The sequence below is a fragment of the Typopeltis vanoorti genome, chromosome 2 (assembly GCF_054136105.1).
Source record: "Typopeltis vanoorti isolate ZY-2024b chromosome 2, IOZ_Tvanoo_1.0, whole genome shotgun sequence".
NCBI lineage: Eukaryota > Metazoa > Arthropoda > Arachnida > Uropygi > Thelyphonidae > Typopeltis > Typopeltis vanoorti.
In genome coordinates, this window is record NC_143550.1 from 57,442,694 (window position 1) to 57,456,907 (window position 14,214).

Consider the following 14,214-nt stretch of genomic DNA (forward strand, 5'->3'; position numbering starts at 1 on the left):
GGATGTTAGGTTCCACAGAAATGCCGCGTTATATAAATCGCGTTATGCGAGACTCAGATCACATAGAAAAAGTAGGGTTATGTTCCGAAATCGTTTTTTTTTAATTAATAAAATTTAAAAATTGATTGATTTAAATGTTGTTAAAATTATATTAACAACAATGACATATCCAACGAAAAAATATTTTTACTTAATTCAGGTAATTCATGTAAGTTAAGAAGACATGTAAACTATAAAACAAAATACATAGTATAAACTTATAAAAATGCAAATTGTACGTAACCTTCATTGCACATAATGCATAAATGTTTTAGACAAAATAAAATAAAGTGCATATTTTAATCGTCATCACTGTCTTCAAAACTAAAAGAACGCAGATGTTCTTTATTTACAAGTGGCCGGACGTTGTCATCATTTGAACATAATTCTCTTTGCATACTTCGGCTGGTTTAGTTATCAAGAAGTCAGTAATAAGAGCTTGCTTACCACTATGCTGCACTTTTTTTTTTTTATTAAGTTCATGATACGGAGCTGAACAAATATCCAATTGTCTCGTGAAATTTCCGTAGCCTCCACTGAGGGATCATTCGTAAACTTGCTTCCTAACTTTCTTGCCAAGTCCAATCCTTCTACTAATTTCTTTAAACTGAATTCTTTAACGGATTCATCACAATCCGAATCTTCGGCAGAACTTTGCTCATTTTGTCGTCATATATTAATTGCGCCAGTTCCTTCTCATTTAAATCTATTTCCCCATAAATTAATTCACTAATTTCGTTTTCGACTATATGGTAAAAGCCCTTAAGTGGCCATTACTATAAAAAAATATATATTTTTTTACAGCAAAAAAGGCATTACATATTGTATGTAACTCACCAGAAAATAAAGTGCTCAGTTTGAGATTAACACACTTATGATTTTTAATGCGCTTTCCTGGCAGAAAACGAAGACAATTTTCAACAATAAACACTTTATACGGTAAACAATTGACGTACATGAATGCTTAAGGATATTTCCCCTAATATAAAATCGCTACTTATAACTACATGCGCGATACGGGCAGACGCAAATTTAACGAAGATAAAATTTGATTTTTAAGTCGCGCGGTGAAAAATATATGAATAGATAACGGGTTACTACAATTTGTAGAATTTGTTATATCGAAACCGCGATATACGAGGGTTACCTATATATATATATATATATATATATATATATATATATATATATATATATATATATATATATATATATATATATACTATATATATATATATATATATATATATATATATATATATATATATATATATATATATATATATATATATATATATATATATGATAAAGATACCAAGCTATTTTAAATATAAACCTGGTTTTTTTTTACTCCATTTCCCAAGTAAGCAAACAGACAAGACAAGTCAGTTCGCCTGCAAGTGTTGCAAGTCTAACTGACCCTGCAAGTAGTGTAAGGCAAGGCAACTCGTGGTAAAGGTAGAATAAGCTCTGATCACTATTCTTAATATTTACCCTTAATGCAAAGCGCATCTCCTGGAGGAGGTGTATGATGCTATGTATTAAGGGCAAGGGGCCACTACCCAGACCGGTTTCGACCCTTATTGAGGTCTCATCAGTGGGAGCCAGGCTAAGAAATACTAAGTTTTAAGTAATACAGAGCTTATAAATATTTTACCAAAACAAATTACCATAAGGTGCTCTGACCTTATTCCAGGTTTATATTTAAAATAGCTTGGTATCTTTAACATATATTAAAGGTAAAAAACTTTTTACATCTATCTCTCATCCTGAGATTTTTATTTAATAAGGTCAAAGCACCACCTTATGGTAACTTGCTTTGGTCTTCTGATTCCATGGAGATACCTGTACAATAATAATAATAATGTACAATTAAGTATACCTAATAATTATACTTGATTTTGATGTAATGAAATTATTCCATGAATCAATCTCATTTATATTTGCGTTCATTAGTCGATATTCTGATTTCGATATACTCATGGGAGATTAATTATTCATATACTAACCATTATTTACACAATACCTCTCATACCTCTCCTGAAACTCATTCACTGATGAAGCACTCACAACTATTTCTGACAGCCTATTCACCACCCTCCAAGTGAAAAGTCTAATCCTAATACCCACATTAACCACCCTCTTACACAACTTCCACTGGTGAATCCCCCCCCCCCCCCCTTGTTCTCTCCCTTCATGCCATGTACTGAAAAAAACTCTTCAGTGTCAATCCTATAAAACCTCTTTAATAACTTAAATGCTTCTATCATGTCTCCTCTATTTTGCCCATCAGCTAATTTTTGAAGCCTAGAGACCATCAATCTATTCTCATAGGGAGCATTCCATAGACCTGCTACAATCTTTAGATCCTCTCCACCACATTTTCATCCCCACAGAATCCCGTTGTCCAGATCTGTGTGCAGTAGTCCAATGTGGCCTTATATGGCAGAACAGTAAGGCCACAATAATAACCTCTCTATCCTTGCTTGTTAGTTAGCTCTTCAACAACAACGTAATCCAATGTGCTGTTTTGGTTACCTTTGCGATATGACCTCTAAACTTAAATTCCTTGTCCTCAATCACACCCAGGTCTCTGACCTTATCACTTTCCTGCAGTGAAGTTCAGTTCCATCAGTATAGTACACAGCTAGTGATCTCTTCCCAAAGTGCATCACTGTACAACATGGATTTGGTTGCCTGGGTTTCTTGGGGGATTGGAAGGTGGTAGAGAGGATCCAGAGATGAGTGACCAAGCTGGTAACAGTTCTGTAGTTTTATAAAATTGAACATAGGAAATTTTTCAGTATATGACAAACAGAGAGCTAGGGTTCATCTGTAGTTCTCTGTTATTCAGAAAGACAGAATAACATTTATTCTGTCTTTCTGATTTCTGCCTTTCACCAATTTCTCTCTTATTCAATACTTTAACCACCACTCTTGAGTGTGCAGACTAATTTGCATTTGCATGGAGAGTGGCAAATGAGTTAAATGGATTGCCAGATTTGGTTGTGAGTGCTCTAATAGTGAATAAGTTTAAGGAGAGATATGGTAGGTTTTGTGTGTATAAACATTAGTGCAAGTATCCCACAATGAGTCTCTGGACCCCATGGAGATACTGTATAATAATAATAATATTAAACTGGCAGCCATTTACCTTTGCCCATACTGCTAGACTATTTGTCTTCCTGCAGCATCTCTGCATCACCTTCATTTACCAACTCTCTTCCCAGTTTAGCATAATCAGAGAAGATGGGGAGCCTTATGAGGGGATGGTGCAGAACATTAGTAGAGTGGAAGTGAAGGAAGCCATAAAGAGGATGAAGAATGGAAAATTAGTGGGCCCTGACAGGATCCCAGTGGAGGCATGAAAGGCACTGGGGGAAGAGGGAACTGACCTGATGTGGGACCTGTTAATAAAAGTTTGTCAACAGGAAAATATATCTGAGGAATGGAGGGAAAGTACTCTTGTCCCCATCTACAAGAGTAAAGGGGGATGCCCAAGACTGTAAGAATTACAGAAGAATAAAGTTGATGTCCCACACAATGAAATCCTAGAGAGGGTTCTTGATGGAAGACTGGGGAAGGAGGTGGAGATTGCAAAGGAGAAATTTGGCTTCATGCCTGGTCGATCGCCAACAAATGACGGAAAAGTTTTGAGAGAAGCAACGGGAGCTAGATCTGGTATTTATTGATCTGGAGAAAGTGTATGATAGAGTGCCAAGGCAAGAAGTCTGGAGGTGTCTGAGGGAGAAGAAGGTACAGGAGATGTACAGAAATGTGAAGACAAGAGTTTGAACCTGCCTGGGAGAGATGGAAAGTTTTTCAGTGACAGTTGGCTTGCATCAAGGGTCAGCATTAAGTCCGTTCCTGTTTAATATTGTGATGGAGGTGGTGAGAGAAGATGCGCCTTGAACTACAGTATGTTGTATGCAGATGACATCGTGCTGTGTACAGAATCAAGAGAAGAAGTGGCAGTTAAACTGGAAAGTTGGAGGAAAGTACTGGAAGAGAGAGGTATGAGACTGAGCAGAAGTAAGACAGAGTATATGTGTTGCAAAGTGGATGGCAGCCAGGAGACAGATCTGGAGCTGGAAGGAAATGTAATCAAGGTCAGTGACTTTAGATACTTAGGTTCAACAATGAAAGAGGATTGTGAGGCTGAGAAGGAAGTGGGATGCAGGATACAAGCAGGATGGAGGAACTGGAGAGAGAGATGGCTGGAGTGCTATGCGATAAGACGGTGCCGATCAATCTAAAAGGCAAAATCTACAGAACAGTAGTGAGACCAGCTATGACACATGCTATGGAAACTGTGGCACTGAGAAAAAATAACCATCAACAGGATGGAGGTAGTGGAGATGAGAATGCTTAGGTGGATGTGTGGTGTGACCAGAAAGGATTGTCTGAGAAATGACTATGTAAGGAGAATGGTGACAGTTACGAACCTAGGAGCAAAGATACAGGAGGCAAGGTTGAGATGGTTTGGTCATGTGATGCGGAGGGAAGGAGGAAGCACGGATGGCCAAAGAACAGATGGAGAGAGAGATAGTGGAGGAGGACTTGAGGATGAAGAATTGGATGTGGCTACAACCCTAGACAGGAGGTTGTGGAGGAGACTCACCACAAACAGTGACCCAACTTAAGTGGTAAAAGCTGCAGAAGAAGAAGATTGATATACAAATTAAACAACAGAGGACCAAGTACTGAGCCATTTGGTACAGCACAGGTAACTTGCCTTCTCCTGGACTCATCCCCTCCATAAACCGCTTTTTGATATCGGTTCATCAGCTACCCTCTAATTTAAATCACTATATTCATCCCCATTTGCTCTAATTTATGCAACAGAGTGTATGTAGAATCTTATCAAATGCTTCTGCAAAGTCTAGCAATATCACTGAGTAGCCATTTCCCATATCCAACAGCATTGCCACTTTATTATAAAAAGTAAGCGAATTACTAAGGCAAGATCTACCCTTTGAAAACCATGTTGTCCCTACAGATTACATTATATTCCTATCCACCTGGTTCTGATTTCTGTCTTTCACCAATTTATCTCTTACTCAATACTTTAACCATGCACTCCTGAAATACTCATTGGCCTATAATTTGTTACTTCTGTCTTGGAGGCTCCTTTATGCAATTGGACTTTATACAAATATAGGTGGGGCCTGGTCCCTATGGCCGAGCCACCCCCTGGAGAAGATAGAGGGATATGATTTTTTTTTGTGAAGACAGATGGGACAGAAAAGTAGGAGTGTTGTTAATGATAGCAGAGGAGTTATGCCCATACAAGGAGCAAATAGTACCAGTGGTTTTGAGGCAGTATGATGTGAGGTAGACAGGATGAAATATTTAGTTGGGAATAAAATTTTACTGTATACCAGTTAATATGGAGGGAAGTGATGACATCTGGGGATGAAGAGAATAAATTTCTTGAGTTTCTGAGAGATAACTACCATAGGAAATACATAATGATACACAAGAATCAAGGAGCCTGGATCTGATAATTTCATCAGAGGATGTTATTATAAACGGAGTGTCAAATTTTCCTCCATTTGGTGAGAGTGACTATGAAGTGATCACTTTATAATGGGCAGCCATTTAAGCACTTCTATGACAAAGGAATATATATGTGGAACTATAAGGCTGATGATTATGAAAAACTTAGATCAGCTTGCAGCTATATCGTCCAATGAGGAATTGGATGGAAAAGAAAAGATCAATGCTTCTTGAGCCCTTCTGAAGAATTGTCTAGCACAGATAATTGTGGGTGTATTTCAAACCAAAGGTAGTTAACCAAGATAGGTGTGAAATAGATAATTTCAGAGAGGATAGAGAAGATAGAATGGGAGGGGGGGGGTATTGTTGGTAATAGCTGATGAGTTGAAGCCAGAGAAAGTAGTAGTATATCAAGATGATAGACATGTGAATAATAGTACATTTGAGACAGTCTGGTGTGAAATAGTGACCAATGCAACTAAATATACAGTTGTTGCTGTACAAGGAGTGATATTGAATTCATGCATCAGCAAATTAGTGCAATGAGTGCAGGGCTAGTGATTATTATGGGGGATTTTAATTATGATGATATCAATTGGAAGGAGCAAATATCATGTGGCAAACAGGAAATGGAATTCATACATATTCTATGAGATACCTGAAACAGCACATAACTGAAGGGACATGTGGTGTGAGAGTGTTGGACCTGGTCATTGGTTCAGAGAATATATGCATAAGTAAGGTGTCATCGTTACCTCCAATTGGTGAAAGCAATCATGTGGTATTCACTTGGGAAGTTGCAAAATTTGTGGATTTCTCTCTTAAGAAAGGGTATATACAGACATGCAGGTTAGGCAATTATAACAAGCTTCGGAGCGAGCTTGCAGCAGTCACATGGCAGAACATATTGCAGGAGAAAGATGTTAGCAGTGCATGGGATGAAATCAGTGGGTATCTGAGGAAGGCAATATCAGATTGTGTCCCCATGGTCAGAAAAACAAACAAGGTAGGTGTTAGATGGATGAGTAGTAGTATCAAGCTTGATCTGCAAAAAAAGAAAATGTTATGGAGAATTTACAAGGAGAAAGGCAATCAGTACACCCATGAGCCGTTCAAGGCTCAAGCTAGGAAGGTTACCAGCATAGTAGGAAAAGCTAAGTCAGATTATGAGAAGACCTTAGCCATGGATATCAAAGGTAATCCCAAAGAGTTCTTCTGCTATGTGGCAAGTAAAGGGAAGAATGACTTTGGAAGGATAACCTTAGTGGCTGCTGATGGTATCGAGGTGACCAATACAGATGTAATAGCAAAGTTACTGAGTGATCACTTTTCAAAAGTGAGAATATCTCTGTACCTGTAGCAATAACTAATGTGAGAATTGAAGTTAAGAAATCAGAGGTACTTAGTATATTGCAGAATTTAAATGCGAACACTGCTGTAGGTTTAGATGGAATATTAGCTCGGGTGTTGCGTGAATATGCACAGGAATTGTCAACGCCTCTTACTTAGTTATTTAACTTAAGTTTGAACTCTGGTATGGTCCTTAGGGAGTGGAAGGAAGGTAAAGTAGTTCCTTTGCATAAAGGTGGCTCTAAAACTGCGGTAGTTAATTACAGACCAATCACCATCTCGGGAGTGGTGGTAAAAGTATTGGAAAAGTTGGTTAAAGACAAAATTCAAGAATGGGTGGATCAGGATATGATACTCTATAGGGGCCAACATGGTTCTGATAAAGGTCGATCCTGCCTTAGCAATTTATTAGCTTTTTATAATAGAATGTCATCTGAGTATGACAAAGAAATGGCTACACAGTGGTACTTCTGGATTTTGCTAAGGCTTTTGACAGGATACCCCATGGAATACTGTTGTGCAAATTGGAGCAGATGGGGATGGATACTAAACTAGTCATATGGATAGGAGAATGGCTCAGGGAGAGATACCAGAAGGTGGTGTATGGAGAAGCAGAGTCCAAGATGAGGCAGGTGACCAGTGGTGTGACTCAGGGTTCTGTGCTTGTGCCATTGTTGTTTAATTTGTACATAAATGATATAGGAAATGGCTTAACCCTTTGACATATAAATTATTTTTAAACTCTAAATTCGTTTGAAATTGATGCGAACTTCGTAACGTCTGCGATACGTCACAATTTTGGTGCAATAAACAAAAGACGTGTCACAAACGTCTTTGTATGTTAAAGGGAGATATTCAGTTGTTTGATGATGATGCAAAGTTGGGTAGTGCAATAAAAAATCACGCTGATGTTGAGAGTTTGCAGGATGATTTAAATAAGCTGGTAAAATGGGCAAAATGAAATGGATGTCAGTTCAATGTGGAAAAGTGTAAAGTTATGCATTTTGGGATTAAAAAATTACCAGTTGTGTACTACATTGATGGAATGGTACTCCAAGAGATTGATGAGGCTAGGGACTTAGGAGTGTTGGTAGATAGGGAGATTAAGTTCAGGGTACACACTGCTAAGAGGTGTCCAAGATTGCACATAGGATTACTTGGTTATTGAGGAACACACTAACATCCAGAGATAGAGGTTATTATTCCTCTTTATAAAGCGTTGATACTTCCACATTTGGATTACTCTGCTCAGGTCTGGTCACCTGGATTCCTTGGAGATGAGGAGGTTGTGGAAAGGGTTCAGAGGAGAGTGACTAAGTTGGTGAGTGATGTAAAAAATGCTCCCTACATTGATAGATCGAGAGCTTTTGGATTGCAGAGGTTGGTTGATAGGCGGAGAAGAGGGGATATGATAGAAACATTTAAATTACTAAAAGGTTTTTATAAGATTGATGCAGAGGGAAATGTTTCAGCTGTGTGATAGTGATGGAAGAATAAGAGGTTATCCCTGGAAATTAAGGAAAACTGTGATTAACAAGGGTGTGAGAATGAGGTTTCCACCTGGAGGGTGGTGAATGAGTGGAATGCATTGCCTGACACTGTTGTGAGTTCTTCATCTGTAAATGAATTCAAGAAGAGATATGATAGATGTTGTTTTGATAATTTGGGTCTCCTGCGATGAGCCTACTGACTCCATGGAGATACCCTGTAATAATAATAATAATGAAGAGGTTAAGCATACAGTCTGGAGGAAGAAGAATGGATAAGTGATAATAATCAGTTGCAGGAGGAGGAGTACAAACCATAGTTAGCGAATAAATGCCAAAAATTTCAGTTCCTTTGATACATGGCCAGTAGAAGAAAGAATGATTATGGAAGGATGATAGTGTCTGGTGAAAATGGTAGAATGATAGTTGCTGAGGATGGTATAGTTGAGATATTAAATGAGCAATTCATAATTGTATTCATCCTCATGCATGTGGCATCATGATAAACATGAGTGCAATGGGAATTATGGAGGAGGGACTGATGGTGAGTGAAAAGTTATATGAGAACTGAATGATGAGTCAAACTTTTTTGTACACATTTATCTACCTGTGAAAGCTGTATGGTAAACACTACTGGACAAAAGTGACAGAAGTGGTCTAGGTAAGCAAGATAGAAAAAGGAAACACTAGCACTCCTTTTCCATAGTGAATTCTATGTGCAGATGAAGACTCATGATTTGCTATAAGATAGTTATCAATTTGGGTGTCACATCTTCTCTAGTTGGCGAAATTGAGAGAGGTGGGAATGGGGAAGGAAATAATATTGGTGAGTGAGCAGGAGGTATATGAGGTATTGAGTAAACTTGATGTCAACAAGGCCATGGGATATAATGGTATATCACTATGTATCTTGAGGGAATATTCCAGGGAGTTAGCAACAGCTTTAACTTACATTTTTAACACGAGTCTTAGATTAGTTCATGTTCCAAAGGAATGGAAAGATGGCAAAATTGTTCTGCTTCATAAAGGGGGGGGGGGTGATAAGACTAAGGCTTGAAATTATAGGCCAGTCTGTTTGTCTGGAGTTGTTGTCAAGGAATTAGAGAAGCTAGTGAGGACAAGGATTCAGAACTAAGTTGACATCAGTAGAATTCTCTTTAATGGACAGCATGGGTTTGCTAAAGGGAGATCGTGTTTTAACAATCTGCTTACTTATTATAACAAGGTGATGAACACATTGGACAAGGGGGGGGGGGAAGCTTTTGATAGATTGTCACATGACAAAATAGTAGTTAAATTGGAACAGATGGGGTTGGATAATAGATTAGTGCTAGATTTGCTTTCTGATAGGTAACAACAGTTGTCTATGGAGGAGTGATATCCCAGAAGAGGACAGTCACTAGTAGTGTGCCCCAGGGATCTGTTTTGGGGATACTGTTGTTTACTTTGTATGTAAATAACATTGGAAAGGGCTTTAAATAGTGATATACAGTTGTTTGCATCTCATTTCATCATCTCATCTTCATTTTTCCCACTTTTACTTTGCGGTGTCAAGGGTTTATTAATCATTGAACCTCAAACTGTTCACAGGATAAGGGGTGGTGAGTCCTATGCCCTGGTGTATCCTATGTCTGTAGTGTTGAGTTCTCAAGGCCAGTTTGCTGCTTTGCAGGATGAAAAACCCCAGGATAAACTGGGGGAAAAAACCCTATTGTCCAAGTCCAAGACCGGCTAACTTGGCTATGACTGAGGAAGATCCTTCAGCTCCTCATGTCACCGATGGGAATCGAACCTAGGACATTCCCTCCCCAGGCATATGGTTGCGAAGTGCACAGCCACTAGGCTAACCGCATGGACAGTTGTTTGCATATGATGCAAAATTGAGAAGAGTTATGAGAAGTAGAGTAGATGTTGTAGCTTTGCAAGAGGATGTAAATAGACTAGCTACAACTCCAGATATACAGATTGGCCTATAATTTGTTGCATTACCTTATATTACCACCTTTATGAAGTGGAGCAATTTTACCTCCCTTCCACTGCTTTGGAACTTGTGCTGTTGCAAGACTTTTGTTAAACAGATAGTTCAAGGTCAATGCTAACTCCCTGAACATTCCTTCAAGACGTGGTGGTATGTCATCATGTCCTATTGCCTTATTGATATTTAGTTCTTATTCAACTCCTCATATACCTCTTGCTAGCTCACTATTAAGTCTTCTCTCATTTCACACTCTATACTTTAGCTTCTGATTTTGCACTGAGAATGAAACACCCTGATGAACTGATCACTTGAATACCTTGACTATGTCTTCTGCAGCATTTACCAATCTTCCACTTTCATCCATTAACATCTTCTTGCCATAATTCTTCTTCTTTCTACTTGCCACATATAAAAAAAAAAACTCCTGAGTTTTTCTTGACCTAATTTGCTAATTTCTGCCCGTATGGCACTTTTTCTGTCCTTTACCAACTTAGTCACTCTCCTATCCTGCTCTTTATTCTCTTTTTGCAACTGATTATTACCATTATTCTTCTTGTGCTTTTTCCAAATGCCTTCCAGGTTTTATGCTTAATCTCCTCCTTCACCCATCTTATTCAATGTTTTGACCTTTGAATAAATTTGCACGTTGATGCTGTTATGTATTTTTTTGTCAGTTCCCAAGCAGCATTTATTTCTTTCCTGCTCAACTCCTTGTTCCATGCTAAAGCTCCAGGCTGTCTCCTATTACACTTGCCATAATCACCAGTCTTGTACTTCTATATATCCTTTTCTCACAGAAATCTTTATATGGCTATCCCCAGTGGGAATACATATATTCCCATTCCCTGACTCCCAAGCAAAATAAGCAAGAAAAAAAAAAAAAAGATTATGCTTAAATTTAAACTAAAACAGTGTGGATAATAATAAAAAAAAAAAAGTGAGTGTTTCTGTATAAGTAATAATACAACAAATATATATATATATATATATATATATATATATATATATATATATATATATATATATAAAAGAGTTTGCCTGACATAATGTATATATTTCTTTTAATTAATCTGAAGAATGAAAAGAATTATTATGAAATGAGGACTGCAGAAAGAAAGTAGTAAATATGAAAAAAAAAAAAAGTGCATTCTTTTAAATATATATTGAAAACTTTATTTTCTTTACACTTCAGAAACAAACATACATATAAGTTTTTGAAATATTTTGTAATTACAACTTATTAGCTGCGTGGATCATTATCACAAAATCTGATTAGTCTTCCAACAAAGGGTAGTATTTGTCAGATAATTTTTTTTCTCTTGATATTTTTAATACCTCAAATTGCTTATAACAATATCTATTTTGATTTCTTCTTTATTATAGAGTTGCATATACTTAAGCACAGTGATAGTAACAAAAATGCATAATTAAAATACGTGCTATTATCATCATTTGTACTTATTTACAAGAGTAAAGATTTGTACTTCATATATTATATACATATTTATATTCACACATACACACAAATATTAAGTTGAGCAAGATTTTCTTAACAAAATATGGTATAAAAAACAGACAGATAATCTGTTATTAGAAAAACAAAAACAAATATAAATAACACAAAGAAGGCTTACATCAGCCTTCTTTGTGTTATTTATATTTATTTATTTTTTCCTTCTAATAACAGATGTAATGAATAAAAGTTATCACCTATAATGTTTACAAAGTTTAGGGTATAAATTCAGTATAACTGTTCCTGTATAAAATTCTGATAATAATGACATAGAAAAAATTTATATTTTTGATTTAGGCATGCACATATATTTTCCAAAAAAAAAAAAAAAAGTGCTGGACATATAGTGTTGTTTAACATGAAGGAAAATAATTTATTAACTATATGTTTTAAAGAGATCATAGCAAGAATTTATTTAATATCTGACTTCCATGGATTTAAAAGACTCACTGCAGAAATTCCATACTCTCCCATGCAAAATGATCATTGTACTGTGTCTTAAACCCATCCATAGTTTCCATACTTTCAAGCAATGCATTCCACTCATCAATCACTCTCCATGCAAAGAACCTTCTTCTCACTTCCCTACTCACATCTTCCTTATACAGCTTACAGAGATGGCCACTTTTCCTAACCTTCTCTCTCTCTCTCTCTCTCTCTCTCTATACTCTATGAAAAATTCCATTCCTATTAATCTGGTAACAACCACTCAACAACTTATATGTCTGAATCATATCTCTGCTCCTTCTTCTATTCACAAGGTTCTGCAAGTTGCATTCCCCTGATCTCTCCTCATATCTGACACTAACTTAATAAGCCTTCTCTGAACCCTCTCTAATACATCCTCATCTCTTTGAAAACCAGGTGACCAAATCTGCACATAGTAGTCCATATGTGACCTGATCAAAGTTATACATAAGGGAACCATAACTTCTGCTTTGCTTTGCTTCTGCATGTCAATCTCCTCCACATTATTGCCATAATCCATTGTGATGCGCTTACAATTTTAGCAATGTGACCCTTAAACTCCAAGTCTCTTCTCACTGTCACTCCCTGATCTCTTGTCTCTTCCACCTCCTTCAAAATTTCCACATTAATTGTATACTATACATCCTAACCTTGCCTAGTATTGCTTGCACTTTGCAAAATTAAACTGGTAGCTCACACGGTTTGAGATCCTCCTGCAATGGCACAATTTAGTATAAGTTGGATGTATATTTTTTATATTATCTTTCATGTTATATTATTGTTTTATTATTTCTAATTCAATCAAATTCAAATGAAAAGTTAGTTGTTTTATTTGTTCATTATTATTATTTTTTAATTTTTTTTTTTTTTAGGTGAAGAGAGAAACATTAGATTTTTTGCTTGGAGAATGAGCGAAAACAGATGCCAATCTCTCTTTTGGGTGGCTTGTCAGTGAATTAGTTGAAAGCGAAGTAACAGGTAACATGCTAAATATTAGTGTTTATGATGTGTGGGGTCTCCCTTGATCAACCTGCAGAGTCCACGGAGATGATGCATGTGATAATAATAATAATTTTGTGCTTTGGATATTGCTAAATTATACACTGGTTAAATGCATCATCTCCTTGGACTTATTCTACAAGGTGAAATTTTTAAAATCATGAAACTTATTGAAAACCAAGTGATCAAATCTGTGCACAATAATACACATGTGGCTGATGAAGAAAATCATAACCTCCTAATTTCTACATATATAAAAATGCCCTCTACATAACTGCCATAATATGTTGTGATATCTGTGCAGCCCTTAAATATTAGGTTCTTGTTAACCATCTGTAAGATATTCCCACTAGCTGTATCTCATCACTTTCCAAATTTTAAAACCTCACCACTTTTGCCAAAATTGAAATGGCAACCCCATTCCCACAGTCTATTCATTCCTCCTGTAAAGTCACCATTTCTGCTCTACTTCTCATAGTTTTTCCCAACTTTGCATAATAGGCAAACAATTGCATATCCACATTCAAACCTCTTCCAATACCATTATCATATAAGTTAAACAGAATAATCTCAAAACAGGTCCTTGGGGCACTCCACTAGTGACTGTCCTCTTCTGAGATATTACTCCTCCTCATATATAGCTTGCTGATACTTATCAGACAGCTAATCTCCTATCCAACAAACTAAAATCTAACCCTATCTGTTCCAATGTAATTATGATCTCTCAATTATCCATTCTTCAAATGAAGAAATCTTCAGTTATCCAACCTTTCAATTATCTGACTGCCATATTGCTATCCTGCTGTGATCAGATAATTGAGGTATTACTGTATGAACCTGTCATGTGGTAATCTATTAAAGGCTTTTGCAAAATCTAAATA

The 14,214-nt window shown here is 36.7% G+C and overlaps 1 protein-coding gene across 1 annotated transcript in view; it reads right to left on the minus strand.

The window, feature by feature from the left end:
• LOC150109061 (protein kinase C, brain isozyme-like) overlaps nucleotides 1-14,214 on the minus strand; it is a 689,445-nt gene that overhangs the window by 458 nt on the left and 674,773 nt on the right. The gene's annotated exons all lie outside the window — the stretch shown is intronic.